Below are 6,649 nucleotides of genomic sequence, written 5' to 3' on the forward strand. Positions count from 1 at the left end.
GTCTCACCCTGGCTAACTTGGAGGCCCAAAGATGACTTAAGGCCTAATGCTTCAAGGTGCTGAGTTGAATCAAGAGATGACACACAGGACACTGTATAGCATCTTTTGTGCTGCTGGATTAGGCTCAACTGGTCAAATTCTTGTTTTGAAGAGCTAGTTTCTGTGTTCTGCTAAGAGCCTGAACAGTTAAAGTTATTAACTGGCTTCTGAATAAAATGCATTAGGAATAAATATGCTTTAGGATAAACCTATTAAATGGATAAAAATGCCATTACCAGGGGTGAAATATGATTGTGTGACCTTTTAAATAAATAAGCCTGCTATGCACCAAATTATGTCAGATAATAAGCTTTATACATGATAAAGTCATGCACTAGGTCTCAATCTTCAGGCATTCAATGAAATATCGCTAGCCATAAAGGGCTCCTGAAATGTTACACTAAAGAAAATTGCTTCCAGCTATAAAAACTTAACGGTTAAAACAAATGGAGTTTCTCTCATAAAATCCTATGCAAGGCATTAGTAGCAAGAGTGAAAGCTTACTAGAAACAAACCTGAGGTATTCGAACTATTTTGCAAGTACACAATGCTTCTTAAAATAATTCAGATTCCAGATAAATCTGGAATAACTCTATTGAAAGCAGAAGGGTGTAATCCTGAAACACCAGTGTGAGATCCAAATTATGTTTATAGGGCCTTAGAAATACCTTGGTGGGATATCTCTGGATACAAACTTTGCTGTGTATCCAAACTAACCTGCACTTGCAGTTTTGGCACTTGTACAAGCAGTAGAAATACTGACCTCTGTGGCTGTACCAAATCTTGGGTCTGACTGTGTTATGCCTCAGCGACTTGCCCAGATTACTTCTGACACAATTATATTCCTATTAAGAGGCCATTCATATTTGATGTGATGGAAACAAAGCTGGATATTATCAACCTCGTGGATAAAGACAGATGTGCATTTAGTCAGATTCAGCTACCAGCTTCACATGTGGCAAAACTGGCTCTCTCTTCGTTAAGTCAGAGTAAGACCTTTCTGCTTTAAACCATTACAAACAAGAAGGAAGGAAGCCAATTCTCTCATTCCTTCTAGCGATCATGGGCAAACCAACAAAACCTCCTGGTGAGCCTCTTACAGTTTTAATAAAATCATCATGGTCACTTCATCTCTTGTTACGTGAACATCAGCAAATAAATGCATTTCCCAGCTGGGGTCTTGTGCTGGTTTTGGCTGGGGTAGAGTTAATTAGTCTCAAACACAGTTCCAAGGACTGAAAATACTCTTGGAATTCCCTGACAAAATCAATTATCTTCTGCAAAAGTTGATATCAGACAGTAACAAAAAGGATCATTCCTGTTTCTTCTGGGGTTTTGGGGTTTTGTTTTGTTTGTTTGTTTGGTTTGTTTTGTTTTGGGTTTTTTTTTGGGTTGGTTGATTGGTTGGTTTATGTTCATTTTTGTTTCATGGAGGGTTTTTGTGTGGAGTTGTTTGTTATTTTTTTCCCTGAACTGGGACAACGCAGGCTAGAAAGGATCTTCTTAACCTTCACCTACATACACTAGCAATTTTTACCATGTAAAGAGACACGGTGAAATTCAAGCACTCAGAATAAGCCAGCCTTGCTCCAGCTCCCAAAAAGATCACTCTCCGAACCTTAGCAAAGAAACAGGTATATTCTCCAAATCTAGTTTTAGTGCCTCTGCTAAATAGACTGAGGTACACCATGCCAAGCACAACTTAAACAGGACCACTGCAAAGGAATGGGTGGCATTATGAGGGTAATAGTGAAATTTTATTATCTTTTCCTGAACAACTGCAGTGCAATGCCTAGAAACAAATAATAGATCTGTTCCAGGCAGGAGCTCAGCTGCATCCTGAAGATGTCTCCAGGCACTTGCCATGTTGTTTTACTGCTCTTCCTCAAAACTGGTCAATTGTAAGCATCAGTCTTGCAGAGAAGACATGTTATCAGGGGTGAAGGACAACTGCTTGTTATATAATCCTGCCAAATCCTTGATACAGCAGTTCTCAGCAAACAACCATCTTGCTGTGAGTCATCTGGAAAGTCTCTGGTTCAGTGAGCTTCCAGGAGCAGAGCATCAAAACAGGTTGTATTTCAACTTCCCATTTCAAATTACAGGAGGCACCCATGAGTCAAGGCAATAATTTTCTCTTTATCTACCTTCAGATGCCATCCTGCATAAGGATCCAGCCTGTGCACCTGCCAAACCAGAAGACCTGTGGGAGATCCCATCCAGTACTGGATGTCACAGCTTGCAGCTGTCCTGGGTGGCTGCTGGCACGAGGGCAACCACAGCATGAGGAAATCCTTACCCTGCCCTTCAGAGAACTGGAGATGCTGCACGTGGTGTTAGACATGCTTTGTGCTCACCAGCCTTTCTCCAAACACCCATTGCTGGTCCCTGTCAAAAGTGGACACCATGCCCCTTAGACCTCTGGGCTGGCCCTGCACGACTATTTGCTCGTTGGGAGGCCAGGAGCTGTCAAACGCCATATCCCTGCTCTTGTCACCAGAGCCGGGGGCTTCATTACCTCACACTTTTTTCTTTCTTTTATTTCCCTTTGAGGCAATGCCAAGTCTTAATCTGGTGCCAGGTCACAGATCCCAGCAGGACACATTACACTGGGTCTGTCTTTGAATTAGGAAGTCTCCCACCTCAGAGCTGGCCAGCTCAGGACCTACTGCTCTCCCACCTCTGCTCCTCCCCACTGTGCTTGACAGACAGTCGGAATCAGCTCTTGTGACAACAGAGTTGGCAACTTTGTGTTGGCACACAGAACTGAGCAGCTCATTTTTTACAAACCTAAACAACTACAACTTTGGCAATCTCACTCCTATTGAACAACAACAAGAAGAAGAACCGAGTCAGCAGCAAGCAGTAGCCTGTTACACAGGGCTGTATATAAACCCAGAAGAAATGAGATGGGTCAGCTTGCGTTGGCTGGTAGATGCTGAAAGAGTTGGTCTAGGATTACCACTTCAGGCTGGGCCAAAGTGGACAAAGATGGAAGGTAGTTGCTTTCCTGGTACTCTGTCTCACTCCTCTGCGTAGGACAAAATTGCTTCAGCCTTTAATGCTATTATAAAGCATTATTATAATATATATATTATATATATTTAATATATATTATATATATTATATATATTACAAAGTTCTTATGAAAGTAACATACAATTCAATATTCAAACTGTAATGCAATTAATATGATTTTAGGACAATTTGCAAAAACTGCAAAAACAATCAAGTTTCAGCTCTGTAGTTCATTTCCACACAGACATAATTTGGCTAAAATAATTATTCATGCTTAAAACAAATATCTTCTTTCCTTATTTTAAAATTATTTTTTCTTAAAATAGATTAAAATTTCAGAACGTTGCCAGAATGGCACCTACTAGAAGGTGAGATTGTTTGTTAGAAAGGGATTTCGAAGTTTTTGGTTCTAGATAGATGGACCCATCACCATAGAAAATAGAATTCATGTATGCCATATGTTTCACACAGTTTTATAATTCTTGTATTTTTTATTAAACTAGCCAATGAAAATAATAACTATACTTGAGTTTTTTATTTAGCCTCAGGAGTCAGAACACTGATTCAATTGTTCACAGTGGGTTGTTTTCCTTTCTTTTTTCCTTCTTGGCTATATAAGTTATAAATCTAAGAACTGGGGTTTCAGTGTAACTTATAGTAATCAACTCATTTTCTGTTTCCCACTGATATGGTATAACTAATGCTTTAAAATTGCAGTTTGGGACAACAATCACCTTCCCAGTACAAATCATTAGAGTTAACATGAAAAACTTAGTATCTTACTATCAGCTCATACAGGTTTTTTGTCTCTGCCTCTTAAGCATAGACAACCAGGCATCTATCAGAAATAAAACTACCTAAATTAAGTTTGGGGACTAAATTCTGCAGATTCAACAGAACCCATTGAATCAAGTATTTTCTATAAATCTATTTAAAAAAAAAAATCAAGAATGTTCCTTTCACTTCCACCTTCTTCTGTAAAAAGGATCTTAAGCAGATGTTCTCCATCAACACCCACAACAGTAACTTGCAAAGTGAAAATAATACAAAATTTTCTGTTTTGCTTAAAAAGTTTACTATGACTTTCTTTAACCGTGCATTGACAAAATCACTTTCCAAATAGTCAAACATGAGAAAGCAACTTTATAAATCATCATTTTTTTATATGACTCTGAAAGAACTGAAAATGCAAAGCTCAAAACACATTATTTATAAAGGTTGCATAACTTGCTATCTAAACTCATCTCCTAATCATGAAACCCATGAGAGAGGCAGGTGGATTGTAACAGCAGATGAGTTGAAGGGCCATGATTCTCATACAAGGAAAGGGTTCAAATAATTGCTTGTTAGTCACAGAAAAACAATGCTGGAAGAAAACTGTATGAATAAATGAATGAGTGAACACTGGACTAATGAGCTACTTCCTCTGCTCGGCGTATGAGCTCTCTGGGGATGACGACTCATTTAGTTACACGTGTGAACACGATGCAGAGTTAACAAGGTCTTGGTTTCTGCCTGCTGCTCTGACTACTGACACAGTCTGCTGACGAGGCCTGGGAGACGGTGTTGGATGCAGTGTCTTTCACAGCACCAAATGGGAACCATCCTCCTGCTCTGGGTCTGGTGAAGTGCAGCTGCTATCTGGGTTGGGGTAGCAGATTGACTCCAGAGACAGAGGCATGTGGAGCTAGTTCTGTGCTGAGGACCTTTGGGTGCCACCAGGTTTATACTGCAGGGACTGCACCACACAGACCTGGCTGGTGAACCCTGCATGACGCTGGCCATCTGTAGCCTCCTCTACAGCACCAGGTAGCACCAGAGTGCTAACAAGCCCCACTGAAAGCCACTTTACTTGTCCTCTTCTTTGTTCTCCAGCTTTTCTTTCCCTACCCCCCCTTCAATGTGCCTCTCTATTCTTGTGTTTCCAAGGGAACTCTTCAGCTTGCACATGGACAGCCAGCTTGGGTTCAGAGGTATTCTTCCACTGCTCTTTGCAGGAACATAGACTGCAAAACCCCTATGGAGTCAGCCAGGGCCCAGCGTATTAACTAGCAAGTGTTCTTCTAAAGCCTGACACCAGGAAGGCAATGCAGGGAGCAGGCTTGGAAGGGGGCTACCTGCCATCTGAGAGAGCAATCTCAGCCAGCACTGATCTTATCAGAGCCAGGCTTAATTTAATCACTCAACTACTCCCACTGAGCTCCCTGATCTTCAGGATACCCCAGGTCTCCATTTCCCTGAATGATGGAGAGATGACAGTATTCAATGAGATTAAATATCATCTTCATTACATAAGAGCCTTTAATTATATCATTGAACATCATTTGATACTGAAGAAAAGCATGCTCTCTTAAATTTCAGGCAGTGACAAGGGGCCCAGAAGAACTGGGTTCCAGCCCTGACTTTGCCAGGGACACACTAGGTAAGAGCAGGATAGCCACTGAATTAAAGATTGTGTAAGCAGCGCAGCTCAGACACTTCCTAACTGTAGGGAATGAGACTTTGCAACCTAAACACTCTGTGTATAATTATTAAATTGAAGCTGATTCAGAACCTTGACACGTGAACGACCCTCAAGCTCTCCATCCTTTCATACAGCTTTACATTTCAAGCAATTACTTAAAAAGCATTGGATCAAAAAGCTGGTGCTTGCTCAAAGCCTCAGAAAAGAGTGTTCAACTGAAATCCAAATTGCTTTCTTTCTGGCTGATGCTGTGTTTCCATCACTCTTGGTATTTTGGCTTGATACTCTCAGAACTAGACCTCTGTGTGCTGCAAAAAAAGATGTTCAGGGCAAAAATTACGATGTTTTTCCCATCTTGGAGAGTGAGTAGATAATAGAGTAGGAATCAGGCTCTATTTTTAGAGTCTAGCTTTTTAATTCATTAGCTGTCTGGAAGTCTTTACAGGCACTCACTTTCCTCTATTGGGTCAAGGCTGGTGAACAACCGCTGCATTACAAGGACAGAGATAAGTGAGAAAGTAGAGCTATAACTCTTCTCCATCACTAATTACTTCATTCTAAGACCCACACAAAATCACCAGCGAAATCCCATGACCTTCTGCTGCAAGGAAGGAGCCAACTGCCTCCCTGCATCAGCATCTGTGCCTTCTGCAGGCAGCAGGCCCGTGTCCCTCGCCCAGCAGCACACAGCTGCCTCGCAGAGACAATGCAAGGAAACAATTACACTCCCTGTTGATTAGTGAGTCTCTACTTTTCAACATAGCTGGTGTTGCCAAGTAATGAGCACTTCTTTTAGCTATGTGGAAGGGAGTTTACTACTTGCTTATTTAAAGAACACACTAAATCACACAATGTTTTTACACATTCCACTCTTCAGGAGGACAGAAATAGTGCCCTTGCCTGGCCCTCACCTTGCACCAAAAACTAAGTCATTAGCTAATCTGGGTGGCTGACATAAAAGCGAAATCTAGCCTAATAAAAGCTTACAGTCAACTATTTTCAACAGCACTTAATACCGGGCTGGTACTGTACATCCCCATTTCTCTGCAGTTTAACTGTGGTATTAATTTTGTCTTGCCTAGAAAACAGACAGCTCTTTTAATTACATCCAAAACATGCCTGTTCAGA

At 41.1% G+C, this 6,649-nt stretch overlaps 1 long non-coding RNA gene across 1 annotated transcript; it reads right to left on the reverse strand.

Annotated features, from left to right (window-relative positions):
• Positions 1 to 1,786: 1,786 nt before the first annotated feature.
• On the reverse strand, positions 1,787 to 2,743 carry LOC108640203. The gene is made up of 3 exons (XR_001920992.2): positions 2,682 to 2,743; positions 2,339 to 2,427; positions 1,787 to 2,242 (listed from the first exon to the last, which is right to left on the reverse strand). It is a non-coding gene; the product is annotated as an uncharacterized LOC108640203 (long non-coding RNA).
• Between the last annotated feature and the right edge of the window lie 3,906 nt (positions 2,744 to 6,649).

The sequence above is a fragment of the Manacus vitellinus genome, unplaced genomic scaffold (assembly GCF_001715985.3).
Source record: "Manacus vitellinus isolate BGI_N305 unplaced genomic scaffold, ASM171598v3 scaffold_3_pilon, whole genome shotgun sequence".
NCBI lineage: Eukaryota > Metazoa > Chordata > Aves > Passeriformes > Pipridae > Manacus > Manacus vitellinus.